The sequence below is a fragment of the Penaeus japonicus genome, unplaced genomic scaffold, assembly GCF_977035675.1.
Source record: "Penaeus japonicus unplaced genomic scaffold, GWHDUDI00000001_assembly GWHDUDI00000014, whole genome shotgun sequence".
Lineage (NCBI taxonomy): Eukaryota > Metazoa > Arthropoda > Malacostraca > Decapoda > Penaeidae > Penaeus > Penaeus japonicus.
In genome coordinates, this window is record NW_028234416.1 from 20802391 (window position 1) to 20822390 (window position 20000).

Sequence of the window (20000 nt, forward strand, 5' to 3'; positions counted from 1 at the left end):
CCCACACGTGATAGTCAGCCGTACGTCTTATCAGTCCGCACCCACGCTGACTACTGCCAACTTCCCCATACACAAAGTGACGTCACCGCCTCATGATAATCAATGCCAGTTATTCTAATATCGAAACGTTAGACATCGCTCTATCTTTCCCACTGTGACTAAGCCACCGAACAAAACTGCATATAAACACATATAGAAGTCGGATTAATGTAAGAAATTCTCACATTTTAATTGGAGACCGGTTAAAAAAATAAGGAGGGTTGGAGCAGCCAGGAACTCATGGCACTACGTCACGGCCGAGCTGCTCCCTGATTGGCTCAATGGCGCGGGGCTCTCGTGATTCGGGGAGTGTTTGTGGAGGATAGCGAGGGGAAACACGTGGTTACTCTTCATTAATGTATATCTACGGGAGAAATAAAATTACGATAAATCTGATGATTGTGATTTCGACGTATAAAATCGATAGGATGCTGTAATCAGCGTGAGAGTAAAATAAGGGAGTTTGAGCATGTTTCGCTTCTCTCCCCTCGGATTCGACTGTTGGTGAGGGGAAGGTTTGGATCAGAGGGGAGGCTGAAGAGAGGAGAGGGAGGGGAGGGATGGGGAGGAGAGTATGGCGTCGGCGTTCGCGGTAGTGAAAGGGAATTGTTGGTGTTGGCCACGGTGGAAGGGGAGGAGAAAGAGGCAGAAGAGGTGAGGCGGAGGGAGGGAGGAATGGAGTGAGCCAGGGAGAAGAGAAAGAGAACGATGGGACAGGGGAGGGGACAGGAAGCTGAAGCCAACCCAACAATGTTCTAACAACTCCAGCCGAAACTTAACACGTCACTTCCAAGACAAAGGAGGAATAGAGAGGGGATTTGGAGACAAGGGAGGATAAGGGAAAGGAAAATGAAAATATCACAATGAAAAGCATATATGGAAAGTCAACAACCCCGTAGTGTTCTAACAATTCGCATCCAAACTCAACATATTTCTTCAGCACACACAATGAGAACCATAAAAGTCGCAACACAAAGCTATGTGTATATGGCATGCATGTGCATATACAGATAACATTTTTTAAGAGAGTGTTGCCATCTTACTACGCACATACAAGCATACAAATATACAAAGAAAAAGGAGAGAATGAGTTTCTCTCGCTCGCTCTCTCTCACAAAAATAAGATCTGATTTTGTGAATATTACTAAAATAAATAACATCCAATACTATGTGTCAAATATATAATACAAGAAAAACACTGTATACATGAATGAATCTCTATGCCTCTTTAAACAACCGGCTAACACAAATTCAGCATCCGCCTTAAATATCACACTCACGCAACAATCACCACACATGCAACACTCCTTTTCACGCCACCTGTGCAACACAACGCAAGCCCCAAGCATTCCGAGTACGGCCTCTCCTCTTTGCCTCCCCTCCCCCTTGCTCCTCCCTGTGCGGTCCCTAGAGGCCAGTATCCCTGCTTTATTGCCCTCCTTGTCGCCCTAAAGGTGTCCTGGGGTCTCGAGATGAAGCTCCTTATTCGTGACCTTCTCCGAGACCTAACACTCCCAGAGGATGACAGTGGCTGAGCCTTGATTGGTGCCAAGAGACCTACAGGGAGCCGCTGTGATTGGCTTAGCCTCGTTGGGTAATCCAGGTACCAAAATGCTGGCTTGAATGGCGGTACTTTGTCCATTTACTTTGATTACTCTGGCATTTGAATCATGTTATCATTTTTTGTTTTATTTGTATACGCGCACACAATCATAATATACATATGTGTGTGTGTGTGTGTGTATATATATATATATATATATATATATATATATATATATATATGTATGTATATATATTTATATATATATATATTTATGTATATATATATATATATATATATATATATACATATACATAAATATGAATATACATGTCCATATAAACACACACACACACACATGTATATATATATGTATATATATATATATTATATATATATATTATATATTTATATATATACATATATTTATATATGTACATGCATGTGTATATGTATATATATACATATATATATATATATATATATATATATATATATATAATACATTCTAAAAAATTGTGTGTGTGAATACATAGAATCAAAAGGAAAATCGCTTCTCAATGTTTCATGAAAAAAGAGAATTTTGAGTATGTTCGCGTGGCCGGAGTGTATTGTCAGGCTTAATACAATATATGATACAAAGAACAAATTTGATTAAGCAATTTGGAATTTGGAATTACGAGAAAAAAAAATCAGTCGTTCATACTAAAAAAGTACAAGTGAATAAAGTAAGAGCAAAAACATCCACAACAACATTAACAATGACAGCAAATGCAATGAGGATGATAATGATAATAATAGTAACGATAAAGATAAAGATAACAACAGTAACTACACTGATAATAATGATAATGATATAAGTAAATGCAGCCCTAAAAATGATAGCTTGCACCCATACCTCCATTATGGATTGATTGATATAAGGAACTAGGCCTTTGGCATCACAAGCCAATAGCGTGACTTAATTGATCGTTCAACCATTGTCAACTAAATCTAACGACGAGAAGTTCTGTATGAAGTTATGTGTCCCTAGCGAAGTTCACTCAATAGCAATAGCCGTATCACAAATCAAGAGGCTGATTAATGGATATTATATAGGTCTTGATGTACGTTACAGGGCACGGTGGGTAGATTTTTTTATTTAGAGCATCTCAAACAAACAAACACACACACACACACACACACACACACACACACACACACACACACACACACACACACACACACACACACACATACACACAACCCCCCCCCACACACACACACACTAAATACACCCTTCCCGCCCAATCTCGGACCAAGAGTCATTAAGAGTAGCACTCTCTGGCTCCGACGCAAAGGTGCCACGTCACTACCTGCTATAAAGGGCACTATCAACCTCCTTCAGCATCGTAATCCGTTATCTGGTGAGCGAATGTCCGTTCCGGTTCCCTGGTCAAATCTTCGTCCGTCCTTAAGGTTCGCTTGAGTAGATGACGCGCGGTGGTTCGTGGGTTCTCTCGGGTTAATTTAAGAAGGAAGGTTGTGTGATGGCGGTTGTGGTAATTATGATGGTTGTTGTGGTGGTAGTGGTGTTGGTAGTAGTGGTGGTGGTAACGATGATAATAGGTTTCATAGTTACGGCGGTTGTGGTAGTTGTAACAATGATGATAATAAAGGTGGTAGTGGAGCCTAACTCTTATCAATGGTAATAAATACCTATGAGATTTACGACAATAATAGGAAGAAGAGAAAAATAAAGGAGAGAAACATCAAAATACAGCACTGTTACATAGAACTTTAAAAGGCATGCGCACACACGCACACACACACATATCCCATATACCTCTAAAAGACATCATGCGTACAAGTTATAGATGACAGACCCAGTGACAAAGCCGGTAAAAATATATAAAGTCTAGAAGCGGCCATCCATTGCCAGTGTCAGCTATAACGCCCAATATTGCTAGCTTCATTACCCCGATGGTTATTAAGGTCATGGCTGTTATTGGAGGGTGTCGAAAGGAATGAAACTCTTTTTGCGAAACTCTTGTGCCATTCTGTATTGAAAACCGTACGCTCACGCCATGGAATTTACTCCTTTTTAGGATCGAATATCTTATTTCCAAACCTTAAATGCGCTCCATTTGGGATCGGACACCTTATACGACTACCAACAGGATTGCATTGTTTGGGATCGAAAACATGTTCTATTTGGGATCAATAACGTAGCTCCCGCGATTCTATGAACATATACAAAGAACAATAATTTCTTTCGACTCGATTGATCTCAATAAAATCAAACCAGTCAACGTATGTAAAAAGTAAAATAGGCTGAAGTATGTAACTACCACAAGACAGAAACAATGCAATTTCTTCATTTAGGTGTTGGTAAGTTATGCAATCTAGAAGTTCCGACCTTGCTTGCAACACTGCAATCCCTTGGAAGACGTGCCCCCTCCCCCTACCACCACCCCTACACACACACCGTCTAAAGGCCATCTGTTTCCTTTGTAAACATCTGGTCTTCTTAATGAAAAAGAACTTCCGAAAAGTTTCCGATACATTCTTAAATCTGGGAAAAAATAGATAGAGATTGTATTATCTAAAATATATTTTCCTTCAACCGTACTTTTATGATATTAACATTTGCAATTTCTACAAGCAATTACATTTCACACGTGAAATATCACAAAATCAGTATTTCATCTCTTTATTCCTTGACTCTTGTTACATCGCTCTCCCGCAAGCCTCCCCCTCTCTCCCCTCTCCTCGTCCGTCTATGACGCTGTCCTTAACCCCCTAACCCCCTTCCCGCTCCCTGCTTCCCCTCTCTTTCGCTCAACTCCCTCCTTCTCCTTCTTCTTCCTCTTCCTCTCCTCCTGACTTTCCCTAGTGTCTATCCCTGTCCCTTCCTCTATATCTGACTCTTCTCACCCCCTTCCTGTCCCTATCCCTCCATCTTTCCCCCTTGCTCCTGTCCCTCCCATTCTCCCCCTTCTCCTTCCTCTGTCTCTTTGCTCCTTCCTTCCCCTTGCCCATGTCCTTCCCACTTTCCCTTTCCCCTGCCTCTGTTTCTCCACCCCCTCCCTTACCCCGTTTTCGCATCCCCCTCTACCCCCCCTTCCCCCCGCGGTCCCTCCGTAGCCCCCTGTCCCAAATCCCAAGAGTTTCTCTCCCACCTCCCTCAACAGCTACAAGTTTCCCTGCATGTCATTCACGTGCCTAATCATATGTTGTTTAGCTTTAATAATTCCGTCCTTGGCGCCATATTAGTCGCAGGCGAGAATCAATATCCTCAACTTTGCTGCAACTTATTTTTTCAAGACTTGTCTCCAGAGACTTGGCTTGATCTTGAGAGATGTTCATTTCCCCAAACAAGGCTGCCAGAATGCAAGGGAAATTGAACTTGACTTAAATCAGACGACGAGACTCGATACAGTATAAAACCTTTTGCTAAAGTGAGGATACTAGTGATACTGCTACTACTACTACTATCACTGATAATGATAACAATGATAATAATGATAACCATGCTCAAATATGAACAATAATCTATAAGAATAATGGTGACAGTTTCAGTAATGATAACAAATATAACTATAATAATGGTGATAATTTTAATGATAATGATAATGATAGTAATAATGGTAATATTAGTGACAGTGATTATGATAATGATGGCATCGATAACGATAATGATAGCAATAATGATGATAAAAATAATGATAATCACAACAACAATGATAATCATGATATTGATAATGATAATTATGATGGTATTGATAATGATGATAATAATAATAATAATAATAATAATAATGATAACAATAGCAATGATAATAATGATAATAAGAATAACAATAATAATAATGATAAAATAATAACATAAATACTAAAAACAATAACAATGATGGTAATGATAAAAGATACATAAACAAATAAGGTAAGAAAAAGCCGTACTCCCTACTTCCTCATCCATCCCATTATCACTCAAGGAAAGAACTCAAAGACGTACAAGGAAAGTTCGCCGCCTTCAAGGAACCCCCCCCCCCTTCGCCGTATGCTCCTTCTTGAGACACAATAGACCGAATGATTCTGGAGTCGGATTATCAACGCAGCATCCAAAGGGCGGAGGGGGGCGTGGGGGTGGAGAGGGAGAAGGGATAAGAGATGTAGAGGGAGGGAGATGGGATGAAGGGGGGAGAGAGAGAGATATAGATCAAGAGATAAAATAGAGAAAGCAGGGCATGGGACAGAGAAGAGGTAGAGGTCAATTTCGAGAAGGAAGGAAGAATACGGAAGAGATAATAGAAAACTAAAAAAAAGGACATTCTGAAATAAAAGACGGATCCCAGGAGACGAGGAAAGTGAAACCCCAGATGAAAATGTAGAAATAGAAGATGACGCAAAGATGAAGAAGGAGAGAAATGAGAAGAGGAAAGAAGAGGAGCCGAAAATCACAAGCCATATCTCAACACAAAAGGCCTCCCACGCACACCTCACACTCTTACGAAAGGGAGGGAGGGGAGGGGGGATTACCATAATTCTTGTTGAGGTCCTAACTTAAAAATACATTATAGGAAAATATACATATATTCTCTCGAGGAACCGTATATATTTTCCGGGGAGGATTGAGGGAGGGGAAGAGGGGGATAGAGAGGACGGGGCGAGGGAGGAGGGGGGAGAGAGAATAGGGAGGGAGGAGGGGGCTAGAAAAGGGGTGAGGGGGCTAGAAAAGGGGTGAGGGAACAGGAGGGAGAGAGAGGGAGAGATAGATAGATAGATAGATAGATAAATAGAGAGGGAGAGAGAATGAAGATTTGGATAGGAATAAGGGAAGAAAGAGTTAGAAGAGAGCGAGAGAGAAAGAGAAGAGATGAAGTGTTATTAGGCCTAGGCGACAATTCATGGCCCTGTTAGTTACCGAATGTCCCATTTCCCTCGTCATTCGGAAGCAGAAGAGAAAACGTAAACGGACGCATTAACAGGAAAATGAAGGATTGGACTAATGGATGATGAGGAGAAGGAATAAACGGGCGCATTAAAGGGAGGAGACGATAGAATGACTGGAGATAATGGTACAATTAAGAGGAAAGGGTGTGAGCTTTGTGAGCCACGCTCAGAAAGACATACACTTGTATGTGGGAGGGAAGGGGGAGGGAAGGAGGGAGTTGAGGGAGGAGGGAGGAGGGAGGGGGAGGGAGGTAGGTATATATATATATATATATATATATATATATATATATATATATATATATATATATAGAGAGAGAGAGAGAGAGAGAGAGAGAGAGAGAGAGAGAGAGAGAGAGAGAGAGAGAGAGAGGGAGGGAGGGAGATAGAGAAAGAGAGAGGGGGAGAAGAGGAGGGAGGCAGGGAGAGATAGAGAGAGATAAAATATATTAATGAATAGATAGATAAAGGCATACATTCATTCACACACTCACTAATATGCACAGACACACACACACGCACACATAGGCAGGTTTGCGTACACAGACTTATATCCTTATACGCACTCCTGCACCTGCGAATAAACGTAAATGCAGCGATAACTCGACAACACTTCCGAATGCTGCAATAAACATGAAGGTAAAACAACATTGCAGCTTGAGGGTTATATTCTCACACCTGTCGGTACATCTTAACCGTTCCTGGGCACTACTTATTCTCGTTTTCCTCTTCTCTTCTCTCTCTCTCTCTCTCTCTCTCTCTCTCTCTCTCTCTCTCTCTCTCTCTCTCTCTCTCTCTCTCTCTCTCTCTCTCACTCTCTCCTCTTCTTCTTCTTCCTTCCTTTGTTCCTTGTTCCGACTGTTCCTTCCTGCTATCCTACCTTCCATCGCCCTTTTTTTCCTTCCTTATCTTTTTTTTTAAAACACATATCTCTTTATCCTTATCTCTATTCATTCTTACCTCTCTTTTTCTTCAGACATACTTCTTATCGTCTCCCTTTTTCCTCTTACTGCAAAGACCGAATCGTTACAGCGAGAGGACGGCTCTTTTCGCTCGAGCTAATCAGCAGAACTTAATGAAAATGTAACGTGAATTGAATTCCCTGATACTTAACCCGAGGACGTTCCAGTGCACCGAGGCCAAAGGGGGGTGGGGGTGGAAGGGGTAGAGGGTAGAGAGGGGGGGAAGGGAGGAAATGGGGGGAGAGCACATTATCTTTGTGATGTCATCGTAAAGTCCTTTATACAGAGATCATATTATGCAAAGCTTGCAACAATTTCGCTTTATTTGCCCCGTGCGTTTATGAAAGTAAATTTAAAAGATGCAGGCAAGACACGGAAGTTGCAAGCTTGCATGCGGATACTCATTAGGAAAAGCGCGTGTACATGCATACATACATATACAAATACACACTTGCACAAACACACACACACACATTAAGCAAACGTTATTATGTAAAGGCAAGTTCAAAATTCACTCTACACTGTTGAGGACGCTGTCATTCCTACGTCGTTTTAACGTATTACCAGATACATCCCTGCCAGTAGATGTACCCATAAAAGACACACACACGTTTGCGTCTGTGTGCGTGCGCGTGTGTGTGTATGTATGTATGTATGTATGTATGTATGTATGTATGTATGTATGTATGTATGTATGTTTGTTTCTATGTATGCATATAACAAAATATTTCTAATTTGTACAACATATTCTTTTGTAAACAAACGTCGTCGAATAAGCATGAAGAACATGTCCACGGTATCTCAGGCACAACTGTATCCTTCCTAAACATCAATTCAACATAGTCTTCCCTAAAAGGACAAAAAAAGACAAAGGAAATGGTCTGGCGGTGTGTTTAACCTTCCTTTTAAAGTTCCGATGGCCGTGTCAAGGAGACGAAAGTATCCGGAGACACTATTCTTAACTCACCCTTCTCATTCCACCCCCTCCCCCTACCCAGCCCTCTCCTAATCCCCTCAGCCTCCCCCACCCCCCGTCCCCTACCCCCGCTTTCTCTCACCCTTCTCATCCGTTCCTTCCCTCCCCCTTACCGTAAGCCATCCCCCTCCCCTCCATCCCCTCCCTAGCTCTCTTCCCTCCCCGTTCTCTTCAGCCCTTCCCTCCTCCTCCCCTTCCCCTCACCCTTTTCGCTCCCATTACCCCATCCCCCCGTCTTAACCCTCCATCTATCCACCACTGTCACTCAACTAGTTAACCTTAATACCCCTCGAAACAAAGCTTGCGTAACCCAGGTCAAAGTAGGTGTTTAGGTGACCTTAAGCGACCTTTTCCGCACCAGGAGGAGGAATGTTTCTACGATTAACCTAAGGTCTAGGGACTGTAGTCTTCTTTTTTTCTTTTTTTTTGCCATTCTCTAGTCTTTTCCTTTTTTCTACCGGAGAAAAAGGGTTGGAGGGAATTCTATCTTCAGACTGGCTAATGGATTTTTTTGTAAACTACAGGTAAATCAGTCATAATTCGGGGCAAACGAGACGAAAAAGAGGGACTACGTATACGTACATATACACAAAAACTCACTCACTCAGTCATTCACAAATACACATACATACCCATATCATTTTATAAATATGTGCATGTATATGTATATATATATATATATATATATATATATATATATATATATATATATATATATATATATATACACATACATACATACATACATACACACACACACACACACACACACACACACACACATATATATATATATATATATATATATATATATATATATATATATATATATATATATACACATATATATAATTATGGTCAATGATCTCCCTCACGATATCATGCACTTAATGAGTCTTTCCTTTGTTCAGTGAAAAGAGAAAGATATCTCCAATAGCGACCATCTCCCTGACCCCTTTCTTCCTCACCAACATTCCATCTTCTCGGCCCCCTTTCACAATGCCCCTTCCCCTCTGGCCACCCCTCTGGCTTCCCCTCTACACACTGTCGCCATTAACAAAGCCTCAAGTATTACCGCTGACACCCTACTTGGCACGTACAAAGCTTGGACGCGTGGCACTCCCACAATTGTAAGGAATGGGGGGTAGGGGTAGGGGGGCGGGATGGAGGTGAGGGGAGATAGGGGGCGGGGATGGGGGTGCGGGGAGATAAGGGGCGAGGGAAGAGGAAAGGAGGAAGGGGAGATGGGGCGGTTTTAATGTTCCCATATATAGTTCACTCTCAGATTTGTTGCTTCAGGGTCTGATAAAACTACTAATTCTTAATCACTTTAAATGTAAATTTCTTTGCATATCATCCGAAGAATTCACAAAATAATCCATATTCACAAAATAATCCATATCTTTTATACAAACTGCATACCACACCAACTATCACTCAACCACAAAAACAAAAATACAACTTGAACCCCAGAACCTTAATACCACACAGAGTTAAGTGAACCGAAAATGGACCGAAGTTTATCTCTCCCTATTCCGTGTATCGCGTAACCTCAGAATTCCTCTGTTTCTCAGGTCAAGAAGACACTTAAATTAGAGCACTGTTCTGTTTACAAACGACACATTCTTCGTCTTTCTGTCTCGGTGTTTCCGGGTGACTGGGATTCTTTAATCAGGATGGATATGCTAATATACGGCAAGGGAATTCTTGATTTGCTTTGTTGATTTATACATTTTGGGGTATGGTGTTGGGTGGTGGAGAGATATAGATATAGAAAGAGGAGAAACATCGGAGAAAAAAAGAAAGGGAAGAACAGAGAAGTGAGATAAAGAAGTAGGATGAGGTGTAAAATAAAGGAGAGATGAGGAAAGGTGAGAGAGAGAGAGATAGAGACAGAGAGACAGACAGAGAAAGAGCGAGATAGATAGATAGATAGATAGATAGATAGATAGAGAGAGAGAGAGAAAGAGAGCGAGAGAGGGGTAGATAGAGAAAGATAGTGAGGCAGATATATATAGAAAAAAAAGAAATATGAACAAGAAAAGAAATACAGGAGCAATCGGACGCGGGAGACACGCAGAACAATACTTTAATATCTTTTACACAATCATGGAATGTAGGTACTACACATACCCTCCTAACCCACCCACCCCACCGCTATAAAATAATTCCGCAAATATTCCAGTGACAACAGAACACCACAAAATGACACATGTTCTCGGTTTTGCCCCTATTTCGTATTCATATATGCTGGATCTTTCTCGCCCTCAACCAGCCTTCCATGCTGAACACTTGACTGCAAGAGGAGGTAAACTTCGGTCAAAATTGGTGAACTTCCTGCGTAAAACTAAGCGTGTCTGCGCCGACCTCTTTCGCATTTATAGCACTGGGGAGAGAGAGAGAGAGAGAGAGAGAGAGAGAGAGAGAGAGAGAGAGAGAGAGAGAGAGAGAGAGAGAGAGAGAGAGAGAGAGAGAGAGAGAGAGAGAGAGAGAGAGAGAGAGAGAGAGAGGAGAGAGAGAGAGAGAGAGAGAGAGAGAGAGAGAGAGAGAGAGAGAGAGAGAGAGAAGAGAGAGGAGAGAGAGAGAGAGAGAGAGAGAGAAGAGAGAGGAGAGAAAGAGAGAGAGAGAGAGAAGAGAGAAAGAAAGAGAGAGAGAGAAGAGAGAGAGAGAGAGAGAGAGAGAGAGAGAGAGAGAGAGAGAGAGAGAGAGAGAGAGAGAGAGAGAGAGAGAGAGAGAGAGAGAAAGAGAAGGAAAGAGAGAGAGAGAAGGGAAGAGGAGGAGAAGGACAGGGGGGAAATGAATGATAGAGAGAGAGAGAGGGGGAGGATGAGTGAGGAAGATAGAAAAGGAGAGAGAGAGAGAGAGAGAGAGAGAGAGAGAGAGAGAGAGAGAGAGAGAGAGAGAGAGAGAGAGAGAGAGAGAGAGAGAGAGAGAGAGAGAGAGAGAGAGAGAGAGAGAGAGAGAGAAGAAGGAGAGAGGAGAGAGAGAGAGAGAGAGAGAGAGAGAGAGAGAGAGAGAGAGAGAGAGAGAGAGAGAGAGAGAGAGAGAGAGAGAGAGAAAGAGAAGGGAAGAAAGAGAGAGAGAGAAAGAGAAGGAGAGAGAGAGAGAAGGGAAGAGAGAGAGAGAGAAAGAGAAGGGAAGAGGAGGAGAAGGACAGGGGGGAAATGAATGATAGAGAAAGAGAGAGGGAGGATGAGTGAGGAAGATAGAAAAGGAGAGTGAGAGAAAGAGGGAGAGAGAGGGAGAGATAGATTGATAGATACAGAGCGAGAGAGAGGGAGAAACGGAGGGAGGGAGGGAGGATGAACTGTAGGAAAGAAGAAGATGAAGAAGATAGAAAGAGGGGGGAGCGGAGGGAGAAAGAAAAGGAAGAATGAAGGATTAATGATAGGAAAGAAGAAAAAGAAGAAGTAGTAAAAGAGAGAGAGAGAGATTAAAAAAAAAAAAAAAGATATAGCCACGCTTTCCCCCCCCCCCCCCCTCTTCGCCCCTGTCGCTTTCTTTATCTCTCACGTGACACGAAACCACAAGAAAACGCCTCCAGCATCTTGGCACAAGGACACATGAAAAAAAAAGTAAGAAATCCCACAAAAGTCTTTTCAAAATGTATCTATCTTTTCCTTTTTTGTTCTTATCTTAATTTTCTTTCTTTTGGTTTTCTTTTCTTTTTTATTACTTTCATACGTTTCACAATTAGTCCCAACCACCGTAATACCACTCTCGAGACACGCTCCCGGTCTGTCTCTCCTCTCTCTCTCTCTCTCTCTCTCTCTCTCTCTCTCTCTCTCTCTCTCTCTCTCTCTCTCTCTCTCTCTCTCTCGTCCGGTCAAGTTATTTTCCGCCTGATCAGAACTTGCGAGAGTTTGCTTGCTCTCACTCCAAGGACGGTGCTGATGTGCTTGTACGTCCGCGTGGGGGGGGGGGGCGGTTGTATGTGGGTGTGTGCTGAGGGAAGTGTGTAGGGGTTTGTGTATAGGTTGGGGTGTGTGTGCTGGGGGAGGGGGTTGTGTGTAGGTTGGGGGGAATGTGTGGGTTGTGTGTGTGTGTGTGTGTGTGTGTGTGTGTGTGTGTGTGTGTGTGTGTGTGTGTGTGTGTGTGTGTGTGTGTGTGTGTGTGCGCGCGCGCGCGCATCCGAAACAACGTAGATCAGACGGATCGGATCGGATGCTGGTAGGGCGGGTGAAACATGCGTCTGGTGGCAAATGCGTAATTGCTTTGGGTCTTCGTAGACATGTGTTTGTTTGTATGTGTTTGTGTAAGGAGAATGAGTTCGTGTGTGTGTGTGTGCGCATATGTGTGTATGCGTGTATCATTACTTTATTAGGTGTATTTTTTGGTCATCTGGCATACATCCTTCGCGCCTCAGCTGAAAGTAATCAAATGATTAGCAATCATAATGGGCAAATTACGTTCCCCTATGTAACGATAATCATGAACGTATTTGTGATGTTTGGGTGAATTTCTAGTAATCCGGTAATAATGAACATATCATTACTGATGTTATAGACAAATCTACCGTAACATTCTTAAAGATTCAAACTCGTTAAATAAAAAAGACAATTAATTGAAAAATAATCCAACAATAATTCTAAAACTCAATACATCCACTACATTCTATACTTCGTCTTCTACAGAAAAAACAACACCAACAAAAACTAACCTACTGATTTATCCTTGATCTCCACTGGGACACGTCACAGCAGGCAACGTGACTCCATCCTCGTATTTTCTCATTTAAGGAATCAAAGAAGGCGAGTATTTCACAGCCCCGCCGAGTTGGTTACTCGTTAGCGTCATGTAAATCTAGGATTGTAAAGCTCAGGAGACTGATCAGCTTTCGACTCCTCCTTCCCCCCCTACCCCCCTATCAAATAGCAGTCAGGACTTTAATTGTACTTCGTGTCTTATTCCCACGAGGTGAGTCGGACGAGGAGATGAGTGCGACGGCCAGGCGGACAAAGGGACTGAGACGTCAATCTTCTTTTGGGTGGAAGGCCTCAGATAATACAGATTGTTAATAGAGGGTGGAGGGGGGCTTTAGAGACTAGTGATTGCGTTTGTTAATGATATGATACAACAGCAGGTTTGTAATAAGAGGATAAGTTTATATCAAAACAGATAAAAAAAAGGTATATCTGAGAGAAAATAGACATTGAAAACATACCATCAGAACGAATAGGTGAAGTATAACAGCCCTCACACCTTTCCGCAACACAGGACATCTCTTCAACAAAACGAATGGTCAGGAAACTGAAATCGTGCCACTCAAAAGCCCGATCCCCAATTCTCCCGCCCAAACAGCAGACAGAAACAGCGACACAGCAGCAGAGGAATCAGCAGGTGGAGCGTCAGCATCAGGGGCGTCAGCACACGCAACAAAGGAAATCGGGGAGGCCTACGCACCCACTCAAAGGACATGATGGATAGCCGTAATCAGGACATAGCCGGATTCCATTACACTGTTTTTTCAACCTCTCTTAGTCATCCACGCTCTCAGCCCTGCGCCGCCCACGCCAGCTCCCGTGCTCAGCGACAGCCAAATGCCACGGAAGCTGCATCTTTCATTATGTGCTGCAGGGTGGGGAGGGGGAGGGGCGGTGTTGCTGGCAACTGGTGGGGAGGGATGGGAGGGGGGCGTCCGAAGGGCAGGTCGTTTAGCTTTAGACCGGAAGGATGATGATTGGTATATGTGCCTATTAGTATCAGTTTATGTACGAGTATGTGTATACTTATGTATGTACACACACACACACACACACACACACACACACACACACACACACACACACACACATATATATCATAAAAAAATCTTTAACGGTTGTTGGCAATTCGTAAACTATGATCGCCAGTCACTGATTCACAGCATCCCACGCTGTATTGTAGTTTTATTTATTGCCACTTTGGACTGAAAAAAATAATGTTTTCTTCTTTGAAAATCGGTATCAAAGCCATAATTAATGTGTTTTAACGTCATCATTACTTTTATAATGTATGGCGGTGAGTGACGCCTACACACCTACGTCATAGTATTATTTGATCAAGTGGGCTGCTGATAATCATGTATTAGTCATGGACGATACAGAAAATAGTTCTAATACTGTTAATTCAATGTGGTACAAGTGTTTGCCTCTACTTTTGAAAAAAATAAATAAATAAAAGAAAACTAATAAAAAAAATTATCTCGATTCAAACTTGATTAATGAATATCAAAGGCAATATTTTTAATACCGATAATAAAATGTGGTATACATGTTTACCTCTACCTTCGAAAAGAAAAGCTGATTGACAAATCATTTTAAACCTTCAATCGCTTAGAGGAAATTGATATCAATAGTACTTCCCCGATTCAGCAGTGTCTCTCCTGAAGGGAAAATGATTCAAGGCATGACCTGTAATGTGCAAGATCAGCGTAATATTCCGGACCCCTTTTCAATCTCGGGTTCTCTTCTCTTTTCCCTTCTTTCTTATAACCTGTGCATAATTGATTTACGACTATAAACTTTATCACTTTCGTTTTTTTTCCTGAGAAAAATATGCTTAACAATCTATTAACGCAACAGTATTGTACACAGCCTTAAACAAATAACTTTCAGCAAAGCTAAATCTACCGTTATCTAAGACAACATTGCTATAATAACAAGCATAACTTTTTTTTTTCAAAATCTACCCATTGTACCTCGAACAAGTCATTAAAGCCATCAGGTCTATAATGGCCCAACTATATACCTATGGAATGTAAACTATCATACCTGACTACCAGTACAAACTAGTTACTCAACTCGGGGTTCTCGGGTTTATGTTATCTGTTCACTGTTCTGACTCTCAATATCTTGCACCTCTTGCTATCCACGGCGTTTCTATGCAATAAACTAGTGGTCGCTGTGCAACTCACATGCAAACGCGTGATACATGGTGTCGTATGTTGGCCAGTACGTGGCGTACATTACATTCCTTGTGCAGATGTGCTGCAGTTTGTACGTGAAGGTGACTGCCTATTTATCTGTGTCTGTCTGTCTGTCTGTCTGCCTGTTTTTCGTCTGTCTATATACTTTGTAGTCAAAAGGTAATATTTATTCGTTTGTTTTCCTTCTTGAATTAATCAACTGAATCATCATTGCATTTCTACATGTCGAAATAAATAATGACTGATAAAATTCCCCTGTGTTTCCCTTCCTTCCCCCCCCTCCTTCCCTCATCTCCTCCTCCAACTCGTCACGTAGGCTAGACGCAGCCGAGGGACAAACAGGGCCTACCCCATGCCCCTTCGAATGAGCCTATTACATGTGCACCAGGGAAAGCCGTCGACCACTCTGTACAGATGGTGCATTATCCTCCCCTCTCCTCCCCTTTCCCTCTCCTCCTTTTCTATTATCTTCCCTTCTCCCTTTAACCCCATAATCCTTGCTATCTTCCCCTTACCCGTATCCCTTTTCACGCCTTCCGTCACTAACGTACCTCTTTATCTCTCTTCTCTCCTCTAATTTCTTTATTTCCATCTTCCTTTCCCCCTTTTCTTACATTTATTTCCGACTCCCCCTTTGCCTTTGCCCTCTCCCCTACCCCCTTACTTTGACACTGTTTATTCACGAGATGTAACATTTACACTGTAATTTATATTATATTAAATTCTCGATCAAGGTTATTCTTTCTTTTTCTTTCCTTTGTTTTTGTTCTGATTTCTAAACAACTACCCTGATTATATCGGCAAAATTATCTAGCCATATCATACATGATTTTTTTTGAGGAGTATATTTGTGTTAAATCGGTCACTTCGATATTCAGTAATTATCTGTGATATAATGTCTTCTGAACGGAATTTTTACAACTTCGGAAAGAAAATATGATATATGAGACGTAATAAAACAGCGTATATTCACAAGAATATACTTTTCGACAAGTTACTCTGGGAGAAGGTTCCGTTTTCTCTAATACGAATTTAGAGGGGAGACTATTGTATCATGTAAAGAAAACTCGCCAGACATCGGATTGGAGGATTATAGGAAAGAGGATGGCAGACCAAAAAATAGGGTTAGGGGAAAAGGGGAGATAGCAAAAGACAAAATAAGTATCAAGGGCGATAAAAGGAGTAGAATTATTTAAATAAGATGAGGATCGATATGGAATGTGATTGGCCGACACACAAGGTGAAGACAAAGAGAAAACGACACACGAATACACAGTGAGAGAGAGAGAGAGAGAGAGAGAGAGAGAGAGAGAGAGAGAGAGAGAGAGAGAGAGAGAGAGAGAGAGAGAGAGAGAGAGAGAGAGAGAGAGAGAGAGAGAGAGAGAGAGAGAGAGAAGAGAGAAAGAGAGAGAGAGAGAGAGAGAAGAGAGGAGAAAGAGAAGAGAAGAGAAAGAGAAGAAGAAGAAAGAGAAGAAGAGAGAGAGAGAGAGAGAGAGAGAGAGAGAGAGAGAGAGACAGACACAGACACACACACACACACACACACACACACACACACACACACACACACACACACACACACACACACACACACACACACACACACACACACACAGACGAAACAAGACTTCAAAGAAGGCATCACACAAGCTCTCACATCTCAGCAGCTCTTTCGCGGAATGTGTCCTTGTCTTCGCCATCTGTCCTCACACAATGTAGTGAGACAAAGAGAGAGAACCAAGGCGCTTCCCTCACATGCAGATCGTATTGCATCTTTGGTCCGTGCTTCATAAATATCATGAGTGGTGGCATGCTAGATCGGTGCAAGATCTCTGCATCCTCTTTGAAAATCCTTTTGTATATAGTGCTTCTGCATATGTGTATGTGTGTGTGTGTGTCTTTATATATATAAATATATATATATATATATATATATATATATATATATATATATATATATAGAGAGAGAGAGAGAGAGAGAGAGAGAGAGAGAGATAGATAGATAGATAGATATAGATATATATTGAAAGGCACACAAACACATATACATATAGCTAAAACTGGATATATAAAGAAAGAAATAGATGAATGAAGGGATAGCTAAATAACAGAAAAATGAACCTCTCCGCTATGAGGAGACAAATTCTCCAAAAAGTCGCAACTCGCTATAGTCATCGAGCAGGAGTATTATGCCTACCCCCCCCCCCCACCCCCACTCCACCCCACCCCCCCAACCTCGCCCCCGGCAAGCGCCTCGGAGGTCTCGCGCCTCTTATTACATATCTCAGCCACGGTGCTTTCTTTAAGTGTCTCTTTTGTATTCCACTCCCCGATTCGCCCAAACGATTCTCCAGTCTTGAACTTGTCGTCCCTGGTGCCCGTTGTTGCACCGTCCGTCGTTCAGCAGTCCTTTGTTGTATCGTCCGTTGTTGCATCGTCAGTCGTCGCACCGTTCGTTGTTATACTGTCCTTTGTTGCGTCGTCCGTCGTTTCACCTTCCGTTGTTGTATCGTCCGTCATTGCACCGTCCGTTGTTGCACTGTCTCTTATTGCATCGTCCGTCGTTTCACCGTCCGTTGCTGCATCGTCCGTCGTTTCACTTGTCGTTGTTGTATCGTCCGTCACTGCATCGTCCTTTGTTGTGCCGTCCGTTGATGCATCGACCATTGTTGCACCGTCAGTCTTCGGGTTTGCTATTTACGTGGGACATTAGATCAACGTGTTAGGTTGTTTATGCTTGGGGTGTGGGGCGGTGCTTGCATGTAAACCTCAATTTCTTATTTTCTTAAGCTTCGTAGCAAGTGAGAAAGAGAAAGAGAAAGAGAATGAGAGAGGGAGAGGGAGAGGGAGAGGGAGAGGGAGAGGGAGAGGGAGAGGGAGAGGGAGAGGGAGAGAGAGAGAGAGAGAGAGAGAAGATAGATATAAAGAAAGAGACAGATAGAGAGAACAGAAATCATAGAGGGCGAAAGAGACAAAGAAAGAGACCGACAAAGACAGAAAATGAGAGAGAGAGTGGGTAAAGGGAGAGAGAGAAAGAGAGAGAGAGAGAGAGAGAGAGAGAGAGAGAGAGAGAGAGAGAGAGAGAGAGAGAGAGAGAGAGAGAGAGAGAGAGAGAATGTCCTTACACACTTTATAACATCCTCATCACCGTACGAATCCGTACGGTTATAGTCGACAAAGACAAAAGACATAAAAGACAATTGATACCAGACATCTGTCCATTTGCGTTTCCAAATCGATGGACAGAAGATCGAGATGAAGATAGGGAAATAGATATACCGGGAAAGATATAGAAATATAGAAAAAATATAGAACGATATGAATATGGAAAGTGTGATGTATACAAATACATCATTATCAAAACACATACATGCTTTATATTTAGGTTAGTTTTTTTTATTAATTTTCATAAGAAAAATCACCATAATCATTATAATAATGACCACAATAATATCATTATTACTATTCCTGCTCCTACTAATACTGATAATCACACATACACATGCATGCGCATGTCTGATTGCAGAGAGAGATGGAAACTTGCAATCAGACGAAGAAACAGCGAGACAGACAGAAAATGACAGTCCACGAGAGGGTCTCAATGCCAGAGAGAGTGGGAGGAGAAGAGCAAATATTCTGGGTTTAATGTACTGTGTATATGACGACCACTCTGCCAAAACACATTAAATTAAGGTATAAGAGGCCCTAAGACTGAACACATACTACTTGCGAGTTGGCCTCTGGCGCTCCCACAGATGATTCAGAATGTATCCGAATATATAGCCTTTTTCATTTTAAATGATTAATGCGTTGCTCTATTCAATCAAAGATATTAATTGACTAGGATGATCTTCCGTTATAAACAACTGTTTGATAACAATGCTACTGGAAGCAGTGACATAATATCAGTAAGAACAGCAACAACAGACACATCAATACTAATAACAATGATAATAGCAATAGTAATTATCTTTATCATTATCATAAGAAGAATAAAAAAGTAGCAACGATTGTATGATGAACAATAAAGTAGATTAGTAATAACAAAACTAATAGTAATATCAATTACAATATTGCTCCTACTACTGCTGCTGCTGCTTCTACTACTAACTATTGTTCCTCCTGCTGCTGCTGCTACTAACTACTGCTCCTGCTGCTGCTGCTACTACTGTTAGTACTACTACTTACTACTGTTCTTGCTGCTGCTACTAACTACTGCTCCTGCTACTACTGCTACTACTGTTAGTACTACTACTTACTACTGTTCTTGCTGCTGCTACTACTGCTACTACCACTATTGCTACTACTACTATTACTACTACTACTACTACAACTATTGTTGATACTAAAATCGGTACAACTACCAATTATAATGGTAATACTAACAACAATAACTAAAACAAGAACAGCAATAAAATAACATAAAAAGAGCAGTACCAATGATAGTCAAATTAATGAAAATAATAATGCAAGTGATATTACTACATTGACTACAACTAATACTAACGCTAATTCTAATAATATTGATGATGATATCTGAAGTAAATACAATAACAACCACAACAACGACGATAGTGACGATAGTGATAATGATGATAATCAAGAGAATGAGAGAATGACGGAACGAAATGGATTAGC

At 41.6% G+C, this 20000-nt stretch overlaps 1 protein-coding gene across 7 annotated transcripts in view; it reads right to left on the minus strand.

Moving 5' to 3' along the window:
- The window catches only part of LOC122252561 (mechanosensory protein 2), a 1106641-nt gene that overhangs the window by 572828 nt on the left and 513813 nt on the right, over nucleotides 1–20000 (minus strand). The window contains exon 1 of one of the 7 annotated variants that reach the window (XM_086544068.1): nucleotides 1–57. This exon is cut by the window's left edge and continues 30 nt beyond it. The exons of the other annotated variants lie outside the window; for them this stretch is intronic. The gene's annotated coding sequence lies outside the window, so the exon portion shown is untranslated. Of the gene's footprint in view, nucleotides 58–20000 lie in introns of those variants that run through there. 7 annotated transcript variants of the gene reach the window in all.